This window comes from Mus pahari, chromosome 14 (assembly GCF_900095145.1).
Source record: "Mus pahari chromosome 14, PAHARI_EIJ_v1.1, whole genome shotgun sequence".
NCBI classification, from domain to species: Eukaryota; Metazoa; Chordata; class Mammalia; order Rodentia; family Muridae; genus Mus; species Mus pahari.
In genome coordinates, this window is record NC_034603.1 from 11,620,092 (window position 1) to 11,632,033 (window position 11,942).

At 42.2% G+C, this 11,942-nt stretch overlaps 1 protein-coding gene across 2 annotated transcripts in view; it reads left to right on the plus strand.

Moving 5' to 3' along the window:
* Positions 1-11,942, plus strand: part of Atp10b (ATPase phospholipid transporting 10B (putative)) — a 183,025-nt gene that overhangs the window by 5,516 nt on the left and 165,567 nt on the right. The window lies entirely within an intron of this gene.

The window sequence follows — 11,942 nt, forward strand, 5'->3', positions numbered from 1 at the left end:
AGATATTCCCCCAAGTTTCCTGCACTGGGACTAGAGGACCCCCCCATGGCTCAGGGCATCTCTAGTCTTCCCTAGCTTGGGGACTTGCTTTCATGTGTTAGGACATGAGGCCAATCTCAGCTACTTGCTTTCCTTTGTTTGACCTATCATGTAAGATCACTGAGAGCTTGCTCACTGGCCATGGAAACCTGCCTCTCTGGTGCCTACTGAGGTCTGTCTGAGGACAATAATTAGCAGCTTCCTAATTGAAATGGCTTCTGAAGGCATACAGAATTATGTCCAGGAGGACAAACACACACACACACACACACACACACACACAAACCTGAAACCTCAGTCTCTGAGTTCTGACTAAGCAAGATTTTTCTAGAGTGAACATATTCTTTTAATCATAAAACTAATCTAGGTTGCCTGGAGTTTTCACTTGTGTCGGGTGTCACCAGAAAACAATCTAAACAAGAATGCCACCAACAATAACAGCAGAGGCTGCTTTTCGATTCCTGTTTTACTAGAATCTATGGAAAGCCTAGAACCTAGTGACTGATAACTGGGGATGAAGCTCAGTTGCTAGCTTTCTTGCCTAGAGTACTCGAAGTCCTGGGTTTGATCCTAGGTGATCACAATCACAGAGTGTGGTATGAACCACACTCTGTAGTCCCAGCACTAGAAAGATGGAAGCAGGAGGGTCAGAAGTTAAAGTCATCCTCGACTTAATAAATCAAGATCAGCCTGAATTCCACGAGTGAGACCCAGTCTCAAAAAAAAAAAAAAAAAAAAAAAAAAAAAGAATATGAAAAAAAGTTCCTGGGTTGGGTTGGGACACTATCCCTATGATCTAGTTATATTAACTGAACGCTTCTTGATCTCTCTGAATATCAACTATGCCACCTATAAAACAGCAGTAACCGTACCCACACCTCACAGAGGTTTTGTGAGAATAAAACGATGTAGTTCACAGAAAGCGCTTAGGAGGTGCCTGGTACAAACAGTACCATCTACCTCAGTTACCATGCCTTAAATCTGTCCCTACAAGATTGTTCCTCACAATTTCACAAAAATGCAAGCTCATCATCAGAGATGACAACTCACCCAAGACCAGAAATAATAACCCTGGGATTTGAACTTAAGACTCTCTGTCTTACTAATTCATCAAACACTAATCGGGTACCCCATCATGTTCTAAGCAATGGTGCTACTGAAGCAAGGCAGAAAGCATAGTCCTGACCCTCAAAGGGTTCATGGCTTGATGAGAGGCCATGAGACTCCTCGAACTATCTACCACCCATCACCTTTGCAAAGATTCCCAGGTGCCCTAGTTCAAATGGCTTGGAGTCTCTGGACAGTCAGGTAAAAGTTTTGACTTACTGAGTTATACTGAGGGACCACACTCTTCCCGGCAGCTCTGAGAGATAGCTATAATTGCTGTCTTCATGTGACAGATTAAATTCCTTGCAGAAGACAGAATGACTTGTTGGGGTTAAAGGATAGAGTTGAAATTTGAAAGGTGGGAGCAACATTACATGGTCTATTATATCATTTAAATGAATCAAGGTATTTGAAACTGTAATTATATTTAGAATAAAAGTTTAAGGTACTATTACAGCCCAAGTCTTATCACATACAAGGCAATTCCCATGTTTTGTGGCCCTTCACTATGACAGTTGCCCTTAAAGGTTAAACGCTTTGGGAAGATACATAAGCTGTGAAAAGCGAGGCATAAGTCATTATGAAATTGAAGCAAAGGTACAATATTTACATAGACTGGTTGCCCTCAGAAGCACTGCTTAGGGGTGTTTTCAAAAATCTAAGACTTTTAGATCTGCTAGTCATGTATGATGCACGGGTCATGGAGTCATGTCTTTTACAAACAGCATACCGATAGCATATCCCTTAAAATTTTGGACATGGACTCTTTTGGCTGGGTCTATACAGGCGTGGCTTTTGAAAAACTGTTGTCAGGACAAAGTCTGGGGATCTGGCTGGTAAACAGCCACAGCTTAGTAATGTCTATAGAACCAAAGTACATCATGGTGTGAGGGTCATGATCAAAGGAGTTGAACAAACCAGTTCTGACTTCTCAACTCAGAAGATTCATCTGAGTCTCTACAGGGGCCTGGTGGGCTAGGGAGGTATTGATGCAGGCAATAGGTGGCATGCCACCAGCATGATTTTCTCCTAATTGCTGGCATTATTCACAGCTCACAACTAAAACCAGGGAGGGAGTGACTCTGCAACCTTAAGACTTTGTCAACTTGACTAGAAGTCAGAACAAGGCAGGGAAGAGATGATCCCTGGGGAAAGCAACCAGGCTTTGACCTTCACACAGAGACAGAGCCATACACAGCAGGAACCTGAGTTTAGACCGGCTTTGCCTACAAAACAGAATAAACGACCAAACCAAAAAGGAGACACTAAAGATTTATATTCTGATTTCAAACTAAAACTGAGAAAACTAAGGCAATAAATCCTTCATGGATGATATCTCCACCTGCTAGCCAGAGTACCCTAATTGCCTCAGGAAAAAGAACAACTTCCCTGAAGAAAGGCATGGGTCATAGAGTCATGTCTTGGCAAAGGGCATCATCTTTTGCAAACAGCTTACCGATAGTGTGTCTCTTTGAAGACTAATCGCACCATGGGAGGTAACAAAGGCTATTTTTAACTCATATTTTGCTTATACAAATTTCTAAATACCCTGGCAAGGTTGAAATCTGCCTGCAGTCACCTGGCAACATGATGGAAGGATGAAGAACAGAAGCCTCCATCTCTCTGTTCCTGATGCCCACTTAAGACTGTTTCTGCTCCTCCAGGAATGCACTGATGATGCTTGGAGGGTGTAGGCACAGCTAGCCCAATCTAAGAAGCATTTAGTCCTCTTTAGCTGTCATTACTTTGCCAAGACCTTCAGTCACTCTTCCTTCAGGGTGAAACTGAAGACCAGCATCATTTACTTTGTATGTGAACCTCCTGGGGTTATACTGGATTCAGTTGCTAATGAACCACAGAAGAAGAAGGCAGCAGGCTCAATTAAATCCCTAGGAAGTTCTGCTGTGATACCCTAACTGTAGAGCAAAATACTAAATAGAAAATGTGTGTGTGAATAGGAAAGAGACAGGCTATCTGTGCTAATTCCCCCCAAAAGCTCACATGAGACTTTACAATGGCAAACAGCCCAGCTGCCTTCAGAGCTACCATATTGGATTTTGTGAAGAAACTATGTTATTGTCAGTAGAAACCCCATGTTTAGATGACCTTTGAGTCTTTTTCTATTGTACTCATAGGATTTGACAGATCAGACATCTTGTGACCACTGGCCAAAATAGAGGTGGTTCCTTGTGGTGTCTTATCTAGAGCATGACATCATTTTATTGAAAAAAATAAACAAGAGCTGGTTGTCAAGAGTAAAAGAGAACTGGAGTTTAGGTCTAGATCTGCCTCTCCCCAGCTGTGTGGCAGTTGAGATAACTACTCCACATCCATATTTCTTCAGCTGTACAATGGAGCTGCTTATGTACCTGACAGCAAATACATGAAGTATGCTGTGGAATAAGTGAACATTCTCATTAGTCACAGCATCCTTTTAGCAGAGATGGAAGTGACTCCAGAATGCCTCTTACTCAGAATCTAGCTGAGAGGTACATGGCCAGGTCCCAATCTTGCTACCTGTGTGACCTGATTTTGTGTTCCGTGTCACAGACCTCCTGTTGCCTTGATGGACAGTTACTACAATATCTGTGTAGACTCCATGCTCCCCTTAGCCAAGACTACAGGGGTTTCTAAGTCCCTGAATCTAAGGAATAAGTGTGTCTATTTTTCAGAGCCCCTTGGCTCTTTAGCTGTCAGAATATTCAGCATCAAACTTTAGGAGGATATTGGATCACTTTCCTGAGCCCTAGAGAGGCTCTGCCACCTGTAGGTCTCAGAACAACAGCATAATGGTAAGTAAGGGCACCAAATAGATTCTCAGTTTTTTCTGACTCCAAATTTAATGATCTTCTCATCAAATCATCGCAACACAACTAAGAGAACAGGACAGCCTTGGGGGCGTCTTTTCTAAGGGTGGTCCAGATTTTCCAGTTCACCCATGTGTTAGCGACTGTTTAGAATTGTTAGCTGACTATTTACTCCTTTGGGACTTTACCTTGCAGATTCCAGCAGGAATAATTAACCCAAGGACCTTCAGGCATCTCTCTGAATTTTAAGACATCTCTGGCTCACCCCTGACCACAGCCCAGGCATCTAAATACCAAAGAAACTATCCAAGCTTAGCTTCCTGAGTGATATTAATTCTCTGGCAGAAAGGAGCCAATAAGAATAACAAATATGGCAACACAGACCCATGGGCATGACCCAATTGGAGGCCAATATCTAGAGGAGCCTAGGAAACAAGAAACCCTAATATTCTGTTAGGAAAAAAATAAATCAGTATAGCCCAGATAGAAAAGTTTATGAACGTTTTTTCAGAAAAACTAACAAATTCTAGCATGGTCCAGCAACCCAACCCCAGCCTCTAAGTATGTTACTCCAAAGATTTGAAATTGGAATATAAAAGACACAACTGAACTACCTTGATAATTCAGAACCTAACTGTCTATCAGGAGATGAACAGATGAAGAAAATTATATATACATATTATGTATGAATGGTATATATTAATATATGTATTATGTGTGGATGATATCATATGATATATGATACCATAATGATTCCACACATAATGCAAAAGAATATTATCCTGCCTTTAAAAGAAGATTTTTGTCATTTGTGAGAACATGGATGGAATTGAAGAACATTTTGATAGGTAAAATAATCTATCTTGAAAAACAATAATTACATATGTACTTATTTATTTTGTTTACTTGTGGAAGCTGCAATAATTGAACTCAAGAGAAGCAAACAGTGTAAGGGTTGTTTCAGCGCCTGGGGTATGAAGGACAATGGGGACAGGATGGTAGAGGGACAAAAATCCTCAGTTATATAGGAAGAATAAGCTTTTCTGTGACTTCAAGAGGTAACACAGGTCAATGTAAATACCATAATTAAGATTTCAAAATCACTGGGAGTAAATTTTCAATGTTCTAGCCATATAAAACGATAAGTATTTGAGATGATTGATATGGTAATTAGTCTGATCTAATTATTCCACATGGTGTTCATAAATCATAGCATTACATTTATGCCCTGTTAATGTAATTTGTCAGTTTACAAATAAAACAGTAAAACTTACAAAATAGAAGAGGTAACTTTTTGAATGGCAGGAGTGTTTTTAGCCCTGAGGTACTGATTCCTCAGTAGACTTAGAAGACAGTGCTGTGGTTTAGCCTGTATTTTACCCTATGCTGCTCTTTGCTGATAAAGAAGAGGAAATATGACTTCTAGAGTTACAGATGAAAACATAAAAACATATGCCAATACCAGATGAAAAATCCCACCTTCTAACAAAAGAAAAACCTTTGTTTTTTAGTAAATGCTATAATGGTAAATAATAACTTTTCCTCAGAGCAACACAGTGTCTTTTGGCTTCAATCCTCATCCATGTTTTAGTTTCCTCATTTGTAAAATGATTCACAGTGTGCCCACTCCGTAAGGTTATGGGGACTAAGTGAGTCAATGCGTAGAAAGCACTTAGCAGGATGGACACATCATAATTGTTCAATGGATGTTAGATTATTATAATTGCTGTTAGACTGTGGATTTGGTCTTCATAGGCAGTAAAATTTACTCATCTGAGAGTGAAAAATACAGTGAATGATTCAGCTGAGTGCATTATGTGTAATAAAATATTACACTTATATAATTAGGGCTAGCATTCACTGCTTTAAACACTGTATTAGTTTCCTATTACTATCTTACAAATTACAGAAACTTCACAGCTGAAAACACCACCGATCTATCAAGTCCCACTTCTGTGGGGCAGAAGTCCAGAGAAGGTGTGGCTGGGTTCCTTACTCGAGTCTACAAGGCTGCAATGGAGTCCTGGTCCTTTTCACAGGGTCTTGGGACAGTCTGCTTTTCCACCCACTCCAACTGTCAGCCAGGTCAGTTCCTTGGAGCAGCAGCATGACAGTTCATATGTCCTGCCAGTTGTCAGAACTAGGACCCTCTTGTCTCCTACATGTCATCGGCCTTCTCTGCTAGGTGGCTCCATCCATCTATCCATGCTTTCCTTAGTAGTGGAAAACCTCTCTTGTGCTGCAAATCTCTTTCCTGGGGGAACCCTTTGAGACTAGTCAGGCTCATCCAGGTTCATCTATTTAAGGCCAAGTGTGTTGGAATTTGAAGTGATCTGCCAATTCCCTTGCCAGCCATATCTACAATAGTATGTAACGAATGGCAAGAGTTTTGTTTTATATATGACAGCAGCCAGGAATCCTGGGGGTCATCTTGCCATTCTTCATGCCACAAAGTCCTTTTCTCATCCTTTCTTACTTAAATCAAAGCAAGAAGGGAAAGACAGCTAATGGGAAAGTATATGGAGTTATGGCTAATAGTACAGTGCCATACATTAGAAATTTCCTAAGATTGATTTGGTAATGTTCACACATAAGATAATAGACATCATGAAATGATGGACATCTTAGTTTGTTTGACTATCATAAGCATCTCACATAATGCACCCACACTTAACTATGTATAACAAAAATAAACATTGTGTATCTTTAAAAAGCAAGACCGACATTAAAATAAGAGTAGGAGAGTGGCCAATTTGTCATGTGCAGTTTGCCAAATAAGGCTGTGTGGGTTTTGTTTTGCTTTTGTTTTTGAGAGAGGGTCTCACAAAATTACCCAGGAAGGTCTTGCACTCATTCTATATCCCAGCCAGGGCCTAAGTGTATGATCCTCCTGCCCCTTCAGTTAGCAAAGATTACAGCTGACTTTCCAAGTAGCTGGGATAACTAGAATGAACCTATTTTATAACAGTCCATAATCATACTCCACGTGTCTAAGAGACCCAAGACTCATAGTCAACAGGAACCAGGATTAACATGCTATATGGTATTAAATAATATCTAGCAAGAATTCTCAAATGCAACTATGTCCTGGCTATGTAAGTCTCTTAGCCTTTTTAATGTCAATTCAATTACCTGTAAAGGGAAGAAGTGCATGTTTGTCTGTCAAGGCTGTTCTGAAAGTATAAGGTTGTGGGGTGGTGGGCTGTGCACAGACAGCCTGGTCCCTGGTCGAGCAAAGGTCTGGAATCCCGGTCACCCAGTGAGTGGCGATTTTCACCTGCATGGGATGGCAGGTGTTCCGCCATCCCCCTGGATCCCTGGGTCCTGCTATATCCTCCCACAGCCCTCCCCCCAGAGGTATGTGGCCATCAGTCACATAGGAGCAGCACCAAGCCATCCCACATGCAAATAAGGTTTCCCCAAAGCTCTCAGACCAAACCAAAGAGAAGTACCTGTTGTCAGACCCTTACCCACCCCAAAAAATTAGGAGGGTGCAAGAACTACTCCATTGTTCAAGCCTTTTGTCATAAGAACTATAACACTTGGGCAGAGGTCTGCTCTCCCAAAGCGCTGCCTGAAGCTCCACCGCACTTCTCACTGGCTAGTTGGTCTCTCGACGACCCAGCCAAACCCGACTCAGGGCAGTTTGGAGTGGAGTAACCAAGTAACCTGGAAGGCATGGCAGAGACGGAAGTAGAGCCAACTGAAGCATCAGAAGTGACTTCCCCTTTCTGCCTGCCCTGGCTACTCTTCTCAAGAACTCTCACACCAGACCAGGCCAGAGATCTCCGTAGAAAGCCTCTGGTACATATAAGGTCTCTTTTATAAAGCTGACACTGCTGTTCAACCATTATTATTGCATGCAACTTTGCAGTGTGCAGATATTGTATGTCCTTCTGAGGACAATGTGATGCATTTGAAGGACTGGAGCTCCAGAACTGAAGCCAGAGCCATATTTAAACCACAGCCCTGGTTCCTTGAGCAGATTTACTAAACTTGTAGGCTGTCCAGAGCCTGAGGAAGTGGAATCAAAAGAAATAAATGACAGCATAAACGTGGATCCTGGTGTGTGGTACTTACCCAGTATATAGTGAATACATGACTACTGGCTTCTTCTAAATCCTTAGACATTTAAATACCATCTGTATGGTTGCTTCCCAAATGGAAAACCATGTATCCTACTGTTTGCCCATTACTGTAATTAGATTTGCTTTTTAATATGTATGTATGTATGGCATGTGTTGGGGGCTTTGGCATAATGTTCATGTGCGAATTAGAGGACTTCTGATGTTGGTCCTCACCTTCTACCTTGCTTGAGACAGGTGTCTTTGTACTGCTGCAGACACCAGCTTAGCTGGCCCATGAGTTTCAGGGGAATTCTTCTATCTCTGTGTCCTATCTCACCAAGGAAGCATTGGTACCACAATTATATGATGATTTTACATGGTTTCTGGAGATTTAAACTCATGTCTTCACATTTAATAGCAAGCACATGACCCAGCAAATGACCTCTTAAGACCCTTAATATTGTTTAAATCAATCTTTTGTTTCCTTGACTATGAAACTATGGTTTTGATATGCCACTTTCATTTTCTATAAAACAATGCTAAAATAAATACTTCGTCATTTAATTAAAAATATATGACACACAAAAAAATATGACACAAGTTTACATGGGGCCTGCATGGTGGAGGGCTACCATGAAGAAGCAAAAAGGTCCCTTTTTAAATATATGCATGTCCCTCAGAGTCACTGGTGATATTAATCAAGAACTAACAGTTTTTAAGATAATTTTATTTTATTTTTTGAGATGTGCCTCCAAGCAGAACTCATATAATTTTTAAATTAAGCCCAAGATATAGGGAGTGGGAGAAAAGTCTAGTGGAAATACAACAGAAGCTTCGGTAGCCGACTCCAGACTCAGATATTCCTGCCTCCATAGCCCGTGTACTTACAACATAGGAAGAAGAAAGGCTTGTTAAGGAGCCAGGGGAGGAGGTGGGAGTGAGAAAGAGCAAAGAGAAATGCTGAGGAAGCATAATACAAGCGGGAGGTGGGGAAGGAAGGGGGAGAGAACTTATAACCCAGTCGATCATACGTGTTCACTTCACTGCCTTCCTCGGGTCCTATGGACTTTACTTTCTATATATGTATGCATACATGTATAGGCATGTGGGTGCATGTGCATGTCATAACCAGAGGTCAACCTCTACTGTCATTCCTCAAGCACTGTGCACCTAGGGTTTTTTTTGCTTTGCTTTGCTTTGACACAAGGACTCTCACTAGCTCCAGCACTCACCCAGTAGGCTAGACTGGCTGGTCAGTAAGCCCCAAAGATCCTCCTGGCTCTGCCTCTCCAGGCCTCGAACCACAAGTGCACACTCCTCGTTCTCTTGCTTGTGAGTATTGAGCTCAGTCTTTCCCATTTCCATAGCAAGAACTGTACAGAAAGAGCCATCTCCCCTGCCCTCCTCTGGGATTGAATGGCACTTACCCCCTATCACTTCTCCTCGCCTGCGACTTAGGTGACTGACAGCTCTCCAGCTGCGCTTTTCTGTTCAGCCTTTAGAATTCCACTTAGCATCCAGGTGACATGGCTATGCCCCCGGTCAAAATTATGAACAGTACAGCTTGCTCCTAATCAGCACCATCAGACTCCAGCATCTGAACCATCAAGCTGGGAGCCCTAACTCGGAGCCCCTGCCCTGGAACTAAAAACACAGAAGCACTAATTGCGTTATGGAGGCCAGGTGAAAACGGCCTGGAACAAGAGAACAAATGGTTTCTTTTGACTTGCCGCTCCATGCTAAGTGGTTCTCAGGAGGTGGAATTCACACAGCCATTTGCTTCTCCCCAACTAGAATTACATTTTCTATCTTTACCATTTCCTATCCCAAGAAGCATAGCAGCGCTGTCTGCTCAGTACCAAGGGAAGAGCACTTTCATTCTATATTTTAATTAGGCCCTGACATCTGGTGTGGCCCATGAGCACTTATTTGCACACCTGCAGGCTATTGGCTGTAAAGGAGCCCAGCCTGTGTGGAGATTATGTGCGCAGATGGAATCTATGGTCGTTTAATTTAATAGAGCAATTGTGTGGGCCTTGTCAAACGTTCTGCAATTGTGAAATGTGGGCCCCTCTCAACTCCAAGTACACTGGGCTGCTCCTTATATAATGCACATTGCACCTCCCCTGCCAGATTTCATAGAAAATATAGTCACTTAGAAGAGAAGCTTGGCAACCAAGTAATCTTGGTAACCTTTCACAGGAGCAGGGAGAGTGATGGGACTCTGAGAGGCAACAGATCTTGTAAAGACAAAGGAATTTGACAAGTAACTAAGTGATCATCTACCCTCGTATGTTAAGCAAATGTGCTGCGAGGAGCTCCAACCTCCTCTAATGAGGACCCAGAGTGAAGCTGCTGTGGCAGGAGGTGGACAGCATGTACTGTGCTCTTCCAGATCTGAATTGCCAACCAAGGCTCAGGCCAATTTGATGGAGTTTTGCTGTGTTATTCATAGCTCTCGCAGTATCCTGGATAGTTTAGTGTTCCATAAACATCTTGAGAAGACTGACTAGCAATGAGAGGAAGTAGTGGCCAGACATAAGGACCTTTTGGCTTCCCACGGGTATCCTTCTGGATGTTCTCAAAGCTTTGAATCCACCCCTGAAGGCTTGCTAGAAAATCCCACTCATCAGTACATCTCTGGCTGCGACACTCAGATGCTCAGGTTGGCTGACTGTATGTCCTCATCATCTTTTCCCTGCCATGTGGGTCTCGGCTAGGTTACGTTTACCTCAGGAAGCAGGGTACTTGTAATAGAATAAAGGAAAAGACTGCACAAAATAGCACTGATGAACTGCTGAGAGGAGAGGGAATTGCCCATGGTCTGAGAAAGTCTAGTGCTTAAGACCTTCATTTATGGACAGGGAGGAATTGTTCGAAGTCTGCACAACAACATGATATTTGCATAAAGCCTGGAGAAATGGCTCAATAGTTACTGCCCTTCCAGAAGGCCTATGTTTGGTGCCAAGCCCCCATGTCAGGTGGTCACAGCTCCCTCTAACTCCGTCTCCGGGGGGCCCCAATGGCCTCTTCTGGCTTTTTCATACATCTGCACTCCTGTGCACATTCCCACACAGGCACACATAATTTAAAGTAAATCATTTTTAATGGTTTACATAAGAAAAATGCTATACATAAGTAGCACAATTTGCCTAAACTTTAGTTCTCTTGCTTAGAAAATGGGAATAATTATGATAGTGCCACTTCTAATCTCTCTCTCTCTCACACACACACATACACATACACATACACATACACACACACATACACACACACACACACACACACACACAGAGAGAAGCAGTAAGTATAAAGAACTCAGTGAACATGCAAACATGTAGTAAATGCCTTGTTAGTTACACGGATCGTTGTGGAAACAAGGAGAGTAGAGATAGAAACAAAGACAGCAATGGCCAAGCTCTTAAGTAGAAAAAAGGAAGCAATGGGCCGTACCTGGAAGAGGGAGTGGGGGTTCCTGGGGTGTCCTTAACATTGGGTGAGGCAGGAAACTCAGTTCAGAAAACTATAAATACATGCTGGGCAAAAACATTTATGGCAAGAAAGGGACCTTGGCTTCCCAGGAAGGCAAGTGAGTAGAGCTTCAAATGGCTGTGCTCCCCAACAGAAGCAGATGTTTAATGAAGTAGATGACAAACTTGACAAGAACACCGAATGTCTGTGCAGAGTGGAAAAACAATCCTGTTGTGATTACCTTATTCACAACATAGTACTACAGCTGCATCACAAGAATTCAGGATTCTGTTTTTGTTCGTTTGTTTTTGATGTTGTTAAAGAAAACAATGTTTTCTGAAATAGGGGGACCATGACCATAAAAGTAACCTGTTACTTTTAAATTTATAAAAGTGTTCTCTCTCTCTCTCTCTCTCTCTCTCTCTCTCTCTCTCTCTCTCTCTCTCTCTCT